A 12552-nucleotide genomic window follows, 5' to 3' on the forward strand; every position below is an offset into this window, starting at 1 on the left:
CGGGCCACCTGCTGAGCACAGAGCCTGAGCAGGGGCCAGCCAGGGCCCTGAGGAGAGCCAGAACCCAGGCTCAGCCGGGCTTCTGCAGGGGCTCCGATGCCTCAGTGGGCACGCAGCCCCTCCCGGAGAGGTAGAGAGAGTCCGGGGTCCGCACTGTCGATGCACAGCTGCCCCGACACCATGCTGTGTCAAGTTCCTTCCATGCACAGGCTGGGGACACGGACGCACGCGAGGCACGGTCTAACCCTGGTGGAGCTCGGCTGTGCACCAAGCAGACAGACAGAAAAAATATCCCGCTATCTGGACACGGCAGAAGAGCTCCATGCAGAGATGGGAATAAAAAGCGACGGGTACTCAGCGATGAAAGGGTTGGGCCATGGACATGTACAACAGATGCTTCCTGCTGAGCGAAAACCAGCCAGACGGAAAAGGCTACGTCTTTTATGATTCCATTTGCATGATATTCTCGCAAAGGCAAAACGTGGGGGAGAGGTCACAGCGGTGGCTGCCAGGGCCTGGGCGGGAGGGGGTGGCGGTGAAGGGGGGGCATGACTACAAGAGTCGGCAGAAATTGGGGGGGGGGGGGGCGGCAGTTCTGTTCCGTGTCTTGCCCGTGGTGGTGGTTACGTGACCGTACGTATCTGACAAACATACGTTTGTCAAAACTCACAGACTGCAGATTGTATCTCAACAAAAAAGGCCGCACTGTGACGAATTTAGGAAGATGCCGTGGGGCTCAGGAAGGGAAAATTAATTCCACTTGGGGGAGGGAGAGGGTGAGAGGCGGGGGCAAACCGAGGTGTGCCAGGCCTGAAAAATGAGGATGAGGTCTTTTGAAGAGACCCAAGGAGGAAAGGGCACCGGGATGGGGGGGGGGGGGGGGGGGGAGGGGGGGAAGGGGGTCAGTGAGCATGGAGGCTGCTTCTCTCCCGAAATTCCTCTCATTTGGCTGTTGTCAACGGACAGCCTTGTCGTTCCCTGGGAGAAAGACGCTCAGAGGAAAATGACAGACACCCAAGTCCTCAAAGGCCCTGGGCCTGTGTGCACGCTTCAGACCAGGCCGAGACCCGACTCGTGGAAGAGGGCAGATTCTGAGTTAGGCTCCATAATTTGCTAGAACAGCTCTCAAGATTTGGAAAAAACATTAAGATGACTGGTTTATCTTAAAAGATACAATCTGGGAACAGCCCAGGCGGAAGAGACAAGAGGCGCAGAGTTGGGGGGGGGGTGGCGGCTGGTTCAAGGTTTGCGAAGCTTCTACGCCCTCAGGGCTTCCCACCCAGCAGCACCTCGCAGGACCCCCTCACTTCGGGGTTTAATGCAGGCTCCGACCCGGGTAGACACCCGGACACTGGGGACCAGCCGTCTCTGAGGCCTGGCGTCATGAGCCTCGACAGAAACGTGCTCCTTTGAGATGTGCGGGGACTCTGGGGAGACGGCCCTGTGTCCGCACGGCCGGGCAAGGCCGCCTCCGCCTGACCCTCGGAGCGCGCTCAGCTGATGCCAAGTTCCCGGGTCACGGGGTGAGCTGTGCCCAGCTGCTGATTACACAAGCTGCTTTTCCGGAAAGCCTGAGTCACCACCCAGGTAATGTGCCCCAAGAGAACCGGCTGCTGGACCTGAAGGTCGCGGTGGGCTTCCCCCACCGCGGATGGGGGTCCCGCCTCACAGGGGTTTCTTTTGTTTTTCTTAACATTTATTTATTTTTGAGACCAAGAGAGACACCGTACCAGAGGGGGAAGGGCAGAGAGAGAGGGACACACAGAATCCGAAGCAGACTCCAGGCTCCGAGCTGTCAGCACAGAGCCCGACCTGGGGCTCGAACCCACCGAACCATGAGATCACCACCTGAGCTGAAGTCAGACGTTCAACCCACTGAGCCACCCAGGTGCCCCCACCTCACAGGGTTTCAGGCAGTTAATCAGAGCTTCCTTGGAAGATCATGGTTCCTATAGGAATGCTCTTTTCCTGAACTTTGGGGTGACGGCTCTTAGCAGTCTGCCCTCCCTCTTCCCTGGTCTGAGGTCATTATTAACCACCGGAAGACACAGAATGCGGCACTCTCTCCACACCACAGTCATGTGGCTTTTTTTCCACACCAATAACCAGTTCTGACACCGACCTGGGGGTTCTCCAGTTCGGTTCAGTTCTGACACTGGTGACCTGGAGTCAGAGACCCCACAGGTCAAGGGCTCTGTCCACAGGACGGCCCTGGCTGTCAGACGCTGGTCCCAAGTCCCAGGCTGCTACCCGTACTTCTGACCAACCGGCTCTAAATTGGGGATTCCCACGATCCCCTCCTTAGCTTCCATAATTTGCTAGAACAGCTCTCAAGATTTGGAAAAACATTAAGATGACTGGTTTATCTTAAAAGATACAATCTGGGAACAGCCAGGCGGAAGAGACGAGAGGCGCAAAGTTGGGGGGCGGGGGGCTGGTTTGAGGTTTGCAAAGCTTCTATGCACCCAGGGCTCCCCACCCAGTAGCACCTCGCAGGACCCCCTCACTTTGGGGTTTCATGGAGGCCTCATTCGGCAGACTTGGGTGATTAACTCCTTCTTCAGCCCAATCCCCTGAGGTCTGGGGTGGGGCTGAAAGTTCCAACCCTCTAATCACATGGTTGCCTCTTCAGGCAACCAGCCCCCACCCTGAAGCCATCCCAGGGGCTGAGGAGGGCCATCCTACTAGCATAAACTCAGGCCTGGCTGAAAAGAGGCACACAGAACAAAAAGACACTCCTATCGCTCAGGAAATTCCTAGGGTTCCAGAAGCTGTGTGCCTGGAACCTGGGACAACCACAGACTATCTGTTTCTTGTGGTATCGCAGAGATGGCCTGAAGCAGCAGGATCCCGACAGGCCATCAGCCAGCTGCTCTCCTAACTCAGGAGACACGGAGAGCTTCGGTCTGCACCGCCTCGGCCTCGGCTGCTTCAGCACCAGGGGAACGACTCCAGGACTCCCACACCTCGCGAGGGCCCCAAAGAGCGTATCCCATGCCTCCATGAACCCAGGGCCCTTGCTGCCTGGCTTGTAAAAACCTCCCTCGCTTGTCTCTGGCAAGCTCTTTCAAATGGCAGAGAAATTCACTTTATAAAATTTGGGGGGACATTGAAATCTCGTGCCAACAGCTCAAAATTATGTTTACGCTTATCCAGCATGTCTGCAAGCATCCAATATCCTGGTAAAGTGGAAAAAGGGACTAAATGCACCCGGGACTATTGCCTGAGTTCCTAGTCATGGCTTAGGTATTATAGTAGAGGTAAAACTCTTCCCCGACCTCCAAACTCCTCCTATGTCTGCCCAGATGCCGTAACAATAGAGACAGAAGTCTAGTCCCAGATTAAGAAAGAAAGACACCAAACGGCTCACATAAACTTATTTACGCTATGGTGCAAATGACTAATACTCTTAACGTTGCCCAGAAACTGGCTCTGGCAGGAGCAATTACAGCAAACTGACTAGTCACATTAGGAAAGAAGGATCCGAGGGGGAGCAGGCTTGGGGCGTGGAAGACAACCCTGCCTGGTCTTCAGAACGTCCTGTGCTTGCTCCTCACCCGCTAGCTGAGAAGGGACCCAGATAGAGGCCCCCACTCCCAGATGAGGTGGAGCATGAGTTGTGAATTCCACCCCGACCAGGAAAGCACGTTGGCAAGGACGGTTCAGACGGGCCGAAAGCAGAAAGCCTTTCTGGAAGAGTCCATCGCCTCGGTCTGGTTGAGCACAGCCACCAGCATCCATGTAGTGGCCACCCCTGGAAAGGGGGGCACTTGGCCGGTACCTGGGGCTCCGAAGGCCCGGCGGTCCTGCTGGCTCCACACAAAAGGGTCGGGGAGCAGGCTGCCCTCAGCAGAGCTTCGAGAGGGTGCCGAGGACGACGCTCAGAAGCTTGTCACAGGCCGGCTCGGGGGCAGACATCACAGCACTCGTGAACAAAGCCTCACGAGGCGGCCCAACCCCTCGGACCTAATTGAAGTGTTGACCAACTGCAGGCCTGGGTCACCTTCCCCAAACACTCCTTCTCGCTTACACTCTTCTTTCTTAAAGGGAAGGGGGGCTTGAGAGTTGCCCATCACCGTTTGAACTTTCTCTTGGCCCTCGCGCTCCCACCAACGGCAACCATCCTGGGTTTCTTGGTCACTGCCTCCGGGACACACACAAAACTGGCCCCCCGTTCCCGTCCACTGGCCCAGGAAGGCAGGACGGAGAGACCCGTGGGTGTGAGGTCTGGGCCTGGGGAAACCGAACCACCTCTTTCAGGAAGGTGGAAGGCAGGCTGCTCTGGCAGGAGCCGCACCCCCATACCTGGGCGGCAGGGCGGAGGCCTTGTCACCGGAGAGCCCAGAGGAAATGCCCGGGAGGTGGTGACGGCACGTGGGAAGCTCTGGGCAGCCTCTGGAACAGCTGCACGAACATGAGACACCATCTGGGGCATCTATGTATTCCTGCCCCCGAACAGCACTAACCCCGTGCACATGGAGAACGTCACAGAGCTCCAAGATCCCATGCTCAGGGCGGGGACAATCCTGACCAGAGTATCAAGGGGGCGAGCACAGCCAATGACGAATTATGAACGGAATCTCTGCCAGAATATGCTGTAGCCAAAAAACGCAGCCTTGAAGAAGCCAACTGTAACCCGTACGTGTCAACAAACCGCCTGCCGGGCGGTTTGTTGGGCACCACTGGTAAGAGGCGGGCCTGACCCAGGAGCAGGGGCCGCAGCCGTGAACAAGGCCAGTGGGCACTGGCCTTCAAGGAACCCCCGTCCAGAGGGGCAAAGCTCCTCCTAAGCTTATAGACCAAAAAGAGGTCACCGGAGGCCTGAGAAGTTCTTCGATGAACAGAACACGTGGGACCCCAGGTTCTATGCTGCTCGGGATCCTAAGCCACCACTGCCTTTCTTCCACGTTTGTGGCCATTCGCCCGTACGGTCATTTCTCGTTTAATCTGTTTTCTCCATGAGTCCGTAAGCTCCACTGCTACTCACCATCTCCCCAGCACAGAGTGCAGTCCTGACACCTAGAGAGCCCTCAATACCTTACTTGGGGAATGAATGAACCAGTTAGACAAAACCGGACCCGTAGTCTCTTACTCCGCAGATCTAACTAAAAACTTTAGGCATAGAAAGGCACCAACATGTAAATGATGAGAATTATCCTTCCATGGCGGGAAAACGTGGGTAAATTTTCAAAACATTCGATTTCTCTGATTTCTCAAGTTTCCTTTACTGGACATAAATTACTTTTGTACTTTGTAATTATAGACATTATACCGTCATTACTGTGGAAATATTACAGCATTACTATCCCAAGAAGAAAGGGAATAATGTAATTTAGGAACTGGCTGGATTAAGCGTGTCCACGGGAGAAAGTGTGCCCCACAGCTCTGGCCTGAGGCAGCCTTATCCAGAAGCCTCCTTCCCTCTATCTGGTCAAGGATAGCTACAGCCGTTACAGCCACCTCCCCGACTCACCCAGCCCACGCAAGGCCCTCTCCTCTCTGCATCCCTGGGACTTTGATCTGGAACCGTCAACCAGAACACTCCCAGGGTAGAGGGGAAGTATGGATGGGCCTGAGCACAGCCGTGTTTGGATGAAAAGTGGAACATCCCGGGTGCACACGGGCTCGGGGGTGGGGCCATGCTAGCAGACAGGAAGGGCAAGCAAGACCCAGGATGGCTCTGAGGCTGGGGCTTGGCGCTGGGCAAGAAAACTGTCTTCTCTTTTACCAATTGTAATGGAGCCTTGCCAATGTGGACCCTATTCAGATTCTGGAATCGGACTAGTCAATGTGAGATTTCCATTCCCTAACGTGCAACGGATTATGCGATAAAGATCATTCCCCAGTTGGTGATACTGTGCTATGTTTAGCTCACCAAACTCTTTTCAGGCAATTTTAGCAAATCTGTCTGTCCTGGGGAAGTTATTTGACCTTTTCCTACCTTGTGTGTGGTGTTTGTGGTTTTTTACTTTTTCCTGGTTTTCTGTTTGTTTGTTTGGGCTTTTTTCCCCGTGTGCAGTGTGGGGAGGTTACCCTTTACCTTCCTCAAGGAGGAGGGAGGGGAGGAGAAGAGCAGACGTTCCCAGTGGCTAACTTTGGTTGAGGCTTCCAAGTGCCCCCTCCCTGCTCTTGACCAAGGCTGCAGACGGCCCTGGAAGAAGCCCAAGGGGCTGCAGGTTCAGCTTGAGGAAATTCCTTCTGGCTCCTTGTGAAACCACCACGTCTGGTTCAGCTGTCCGGCCCACCCCAGTCCTCCTACAGGGATTCTCCTCCTGGCCTATCCCCCTGCAGACCAACAGCTTGCTTGGGTTGCTTTTTCAGCTCAGGTTTTTCTTCTGGATCCCACAGGCTCGGTTTTCTGCCCCAGGTCAAGGATGCAGTACCCCAGGCTCCTGAGGTGGTTAGCCAGACCTGCCCGTGGGCCCCAGAACAGCCGCAGGGTGACGTACTATAACCAGACCACAGATCCCCTCAGAACCACACTGATGTACGTGTCCTCATCCCTGGAAACAGGATCTGGCCAAACTAGAAACAGGCGCTCGGTGTCTTTCAAATGCCACAAAGGCCTTTGTGAATGTGGAAGACCATTGGTGGTCACGAAAACCATCAGGCTGACCGGCTGCAATGTGTGGAAAAAGGGGAAATGCCCCCCTGCCCCGAAGCTCCGCTCAATCACCCTCATCTCATAAAAGCCATGAGCCCACGTGCTCTGAGGCTGAAGCTCTTATTACAGGGACGTTACGGTGACAAACAACATGTCTACAAGCAGCAAGAGGATAATATAGACCCAAGGAAACATTTCAGTACCCACACTACTGATCCATTTCGTTGCTCAGAGGCCCTTATACCAATCAAGAGCTTTAAAAACAAAAACAAGCAAAAATCCCCAAGCTGACAATGAGATCACAAATAGAGAGTCTTGCTTATCTCTGGAGCAACACAATGACTTTGAGGCCCAGGTGAGCAGATGCTGACCAGCTGGACCCCCCTCATCTCTGCTCACGGGAGGCCTCTGGCTGGTTACGAGGCACCAGTTTTTGACCCTCACCTGCTGTGTGTCCTGAGGCTGCTCCAGGGAATGTGGCCCCAGACACTGAGCTCCTATCAGTGATTTTCACCATGAGACCACAGCTAGACAACACGTTTCCTCTGCCTCGTGTTTAAGGACATTCCAGTCTGGAGTCACCCAAGTTGTCCTTGGAATCACCAGAAAACACAGGTTACCCATCAGCCAAACTTCTCCCCTCAAGGGAAGGGAGGGACTGCCATTTCTTGAGTGCCTACTATGCGTTCTGGAGGCAGCAGCCCACAGCCTCAGTGACCAGCACAGGTCAAAGTCACCAGATGTTCTGATCTTGTCTCTTTTGGGTAGTTTCTCTCACCACAAACATCTGGGGGGCGGGAAGTGTCTTCCTGCCCCCAAAGGACTAGTGTGGTTTAAAGTGTGGCTCTTGATCTCCTGCTTTTGCCCCAAAACCAGCCACACGGAGCAAAGACCATCCAAGGAACAGCCAGAGGACTGACACTAAAACAACTACAAAAATAACTGAAGTAAACTATTGGTTTACTATTGGTTACTATTGGTAGATTCTAACAGGCGAGCCAATGTTCACTATACAATCCTTTCAATGATTATGCTTCACTATTTTCCTAATAAAATGCCAAAAACAACTTAAAAACTAAAGGAAGCACAACCCAGAGATGAACACTTGTAAGAGAAGCAGAAAACCTGTTTCCTAAAGCAAAGAGGCTTCTCAGATCCCTTTAATCAAAGAAGGCCGACTCCCATCACTGAGACAATTAACTTTGGCTTCCAGGGTGATAAGAACAATGGCCCACAACTGGTACAGGGAATTCAGTAATTTATGAATAGCAGCTGTCACAGAAGGGAAAGTCCAGTGGAGCCCACTTGATATGGGCACACTTTGGAAGGTGGGAGCCACTGAAAGCAGAAAACCTCAGTGAGACCGCTCTTTATTAGCACCAACACGCAGGGGAAGCCGCATTAGGCAGATGGCAGGGGAGTAAAGCTTGCTACAGAGACCACAAGGCTTGCAGGGGCAGGAGGGCAGTGAGCTGATTACAGCCTGATCCTCTGCCCTCAAAGAGCCCCTGACCCATTTCTCTGTGGGAAAGGAAACTGGCGTGGTAAAGACAAGCAGAGGAGCAGAGGCTGTGGCCGACACAAGCAGCTTCAGTAAATGCTTTTTTTTTTCTGGAGGGGGCAGCCAGTGGGAGTTGTGAAGAGTGACAAGGGGCATCAGAAGATACATGTGCACAGAACAGGGAGCCGTGTGGTTAATGTGTCAACCACACACACACACACACACACACACACGCTTTCCTTACACAAAAATAAAATCCAGGCCTCCCCCTAGAACATCCCCCAGCGAGGTTCCGAATAGCATGGACTCTTTAGCGCAAGTCCCAAGCAGCCACACCACAGACAATCCCAAATCCACAGGTGTTTCAGGAAAGATCACGGGGGGGGGGGGGGGGGGGTACTATTTTGAGCCCCTGCACCTGAACACAAGGTAAAGAGAACGGGCCGTGGCCCGAAGATGGCCCGGGATGAACAAACTGTCCCCTTACGGGAGGGAGGGAGAAACAAGGTCTGGGCTATCCCCGCCCGGCTGAGCCCGGAACTTCGCTTCTTATAGTCAGTGGCCTCTCGGACAATCCTGGCAAAAACTCCTCGACCTGTCCTCCTGTGCCTAAATGATCCAAGGGCTGTTCTGAGACTCCTATATGGTGGGCTCCTTTTCGGGGGTCCTGGAACCGGTGTTTGGGGATCTGTCTTTCCAACTGACCACCAGAGCCAGCCAGGGTTCCAGGTCAGTTTCAGCAGCGGACCGAGAGGTGCCTCCCCGGCCCTCTGGCCAAGGGCAAGGGCTCGGACCGGGTCAGGGGGAGACCCGGGATGGGCGGGGACGGTGAGGGCAACAGGTGACAAGCCGCGTCGGGAGGGAAGTTCTCCGCTCCGAGGCCGACAGCGGCCCAGGCGCCCCCGAGGTCCGGCCGGCCCCCCGCGGCACTTACGCGCTCGTGGGTCCACTGTTTGGCAGAAGCGAAACTTTCTGGGGCCCAGCGGAAGAGTGCGGTAGCGCGGCGCAGCCCGCCATGATACGCAGAGCCGCCGCAGGCGGGCGCGGACTACAACTCCCGGCACGCTCCGCAGGCCAACGCCTACAAGTCCCGTCGGACCCCACGGCAGAGGGGCGTGGACTAGGACTCAGGGTTCGCGGCGCGCGCTGAGGTTTGCGTCTCCTCGCGCCGCTGTGCCACCCGCCCTGGGCTAAGCCTCTCAGTCCCCGCAGGCTCGGTGTGTCCCCGAGTCATCGGTGTGGCACCTTGAAAGCAGCGCCGTCACCGTGTGGCTTTTGAGAACTTGCAGTGTGGCTAGTTTGAGCTGAACAGTACACGGGCTGTAAGTGCAAAATATACCTGACTTCCAGAGACTTCGTATGAAAATACCGTGAAGTAGCTTCTTACTACTTTTATACTGATTGCATGTTGAAAAGATAATATTTTTGGTAGGTTGGGCGGGCTAAATGAAAAGCATGTGTCGCTGGGCTTCCCGGATCCCCCTCACTTCTAAACCCAGAGACCTGTTTGAACTCAGTGCTCAAAAACTATGTGTTAATGAATGAACTACCACTCCTGACTTCTGCCCCACTCTCGGCCCGATTTCTATTTGTAAGTTGTATTCTCTGTTTCTAAGTTGCAAGGCATTCTGAGGCTGGACTCAAGAGAGTGCATTCATTCATGATGTCTACTATGGATCCAAGGCAGGAGAGCAACCGCACCCGGGGTACTTCAGCCTGTGACGGAAGCCCGGGCTCTGCCATTCCTTAGTTCTGGCTGCAGCATCCTTTCCTCTGCCCTAGCTCCCACCACTTAATCGAGAAACACCGTTTTACGTCGCAGGACTTAGCTACTGGCGTCCAGCCAAGCGCCACGGCCCCAGCCATTGGCTGGGTGGCATAATACGGGAAAGGAAATAGATTTCCTACTTAAGGTTGGGGTATGGCATGTCATCAGCCATCTTTTATAAATTAATGAGGGACAGACAAATCAGTGATGAGATGGATGGAACAGTCAATCCGTGGGGGGTGGGGGGAAGTGATTTCCATTCTTCCTGTTGAAAACTATGAAAGGAAGAGGGAACAGGGGGACGATGGCAAAGGGAAAATCGTTGTGCCAACCACAGTCTGAGTGGTTTTGTGAGATACTGAGGGTGGGAGAGATTTTAATGTCGGATTTTAGTGCCACTTTCTCAGGACTATGACCCCACGTGACTGGGGCTGTGACCCCGCATGTTGAGAGCTATGGCTCCAATGAATGGGTCATGACCCCATGTGCCAGAGGCCTTGCCCCCATGTCCCTGGGGTCATGACCTTACAGGCTTGCAGCCATGCCCCTACTTGATCAGGACTGTGAGCTCACGTCCTCAGGGCTGTGACACCTTGTGCTCAGGTGCATCACCCTGTGTCCTCTGAGCCGTGGCCCACGGCGCTGGAGGCCGTGACCCCACTTGATTGGGGCCGTGACCCCACATCCTTGGAGCTATGACGTCTTGCCTCAGGCAGCGATCCCACGTGTTCGGGGCTGTGAATGTTAGAGTGGACCTCTCTGAGCTCTGATGCCCTCCTGGGTCTAAGTGGGAAACAGAAATGTCACAGGTTGGCTGTGAGATGTGCACATATATGGGCCTGGCACAGAGCAGATCTCAGTAAAAGTCAGTTTCCAGTCTCCTGTGGGTGTCTTCAGTCAGGAGTCGTGTTCTGTGTGGTCAAGGTAGACACTAAAAGCCCACGAGGGGCTCTGAGATGCACTAGGATTCCCTTCACACCCACTGACATGGCGCCCCATGTTGGTCTGCTCATGCTGCCGTAACAAAGTCCCACCAGCTAGGTGGCTTAAACAGGTCTCCAGGCTAGACGTCTACGATCAGGGTGTCTGCCGGGTTGGCTCCTTCTGTGGCTGTGAGGGAACACCCATCCCATGCCTTTCTCTTAACTTCTGGTGGTTGCTGGCAATCTCTGGTGTTCTTGACTTGTGATAGCGTTAAGTCCAGCCTTCACCTGGCATTCTCCCTTGGTCTGGGTCTCTGTCCAAATTTCCCGTTTTTATAGGGACACCGGTCATATTGGATTACAGGCCTGCCCTCACCCCTGTGACCTCATTTTAACTAATTACATATGCAGTGACCCTCTTTCCAGACAAGGTCACATTCAGAGGTACCGGGAATTAGGACATGAACACAAGAGTTTCTTGGGGAGTAGGAGGAGGACACAGTTCAACCGATAACGTGCACGGAGCTACAGATTTGTATCCCCTGAAGAACGTCATGGAAATGCAACTCATGAAATTATAGACTCATAGACTTCATTTTTTAATCACGGGGAGGGATCTTAGAGTTTAAACCTCTCCAGTTGAGTTGAATAGATAAGGAGAGGAAGTGGCTTGCTAGGGATCCAGTCAGAACGGGGGATGTGATTTCCTATTGAGGCCAATATTTGTGGGTTTCCTCTAACTTTTAAATAAACAAGATGCTTTGAGGGGCCCCTGGGTGGCTCAGTTGGTTAAGCGTCCGGCTTCGGCTCAGGTCATGATCTCATGATTTGTGGGTTCGAGCCCCACGTCGGGCTCTGTGCTGAAAGCTCAGAGCCTGGAGCTTGCTTCGGATTCTAGGTCTCCCTCTCCTCTCTGCCCCTCCCCTGCTCACACTGTGTCTATGTCTCAAAAATAAATAAACATTGAAAAAAATTAAATAAACAAGATGCTTTGAAAAGTTAGTAATGTTCAGTGTTGTTGTTGTTTTAACTCACATTATCCTTATTTTTGGAAAAAAACCAGAGGCAGATTGTTGAACCAATTGTAACCAAAGTGGGGGGACAGATACAAGTGGGTACTTCCTTCCCCAAACTCCCATAGTTCATTGCAAGGTGCCTTGGAATAATAGTTTTAATGACACGTTTAAGGTGATGTGTTTAAGGCGTGCATTCCCAGTTGTGTGGACAATCGAGTCATATACTTTTCTCTGAGTCAAGGTTAAGTCATCTGGAAGAAGGACCACCAATTCCTTGGGACTAGAGTAATCCTATAGAAATCTTTCTCCAAATAAGAATGACCAGAGGCTGACCAACTTGAGAGTGGTGCTAATCCTTCTTTGCAATCTTACGCCCCCTAACATGGGCTTCCCTCTGCCTTCACACAGAGCAGGCCTGTACACACGTGGCCAGGAACATCCTGCAGGTCCACATGCCCCCTCTTATCCTCAGGCCCACCTCTAATCCTTGTAACCACCCAGTTCTCCATGCCCATCCATTGCCCATATCTTCTCTCTAACCATGAGTGATGCTCACCTCTGATTTTCTGAAATGGTCGAAGTCAAGGAACCAGGCTTCCATTGTCCTCCTTTGGGCCCTCTGGCCACACTTTCTCTTGTGGAGGAGCTGGGAGTGTGTGTCTAGCAGGGCGGGGGTGGGGTGGGGGGCGGGGGCGGTTACAACCACCCACACCTAAAATCTGGGCTGGCCCCAAAGTGGA

At 53.6% G+C, this 12552-nt stretch overlaps 1 protein-coding gene and 1 long non-coding RNA gene across 2 annotated transcripts in view; both read right to left on the bottom strand.

The window, feature by feature from the left end:
* FYCO1 (FYVE and coiled-coil domain autophagy adaptor 1) overlaps positions 1-9170 on the bottom strand; it is a 74636-nt gene extending 65466 nt beyond the window's left edge. The window contains exon 1 of the mRNA XM_019416550.2: positions 9040-9170. The gene's annotated coding sequence lies outside the window, so the exon portion shown is untranslated. The remainder of the gene's footprint in view (positions 1-9039) is intronic.
* LOC128775635 (uncharacterized) overlaps positions 1-12552 on the bottom strand; it is a 198824-nt gene that overhangs the window by 67413 nt on the left and 118859 nt on the right. The gene's annotated exons all lie outside the window — the stretch shown is intronic.

The sequence above is a fragment of the Panthera pardus genome, unplaced genomic scaffold, assembly GCF_024362965.1.
Source record: "Panthera pardus isolate Hobbes unplaced genomic scaffold, ASM2436296v1 HiC_scaffold_8, whole genome shotgun sequence".
NCBI lineage: Eukaryota > Metazoa > Chordata > Mammalia > Carnivora > Felidae > Panthera > Panthera pardus.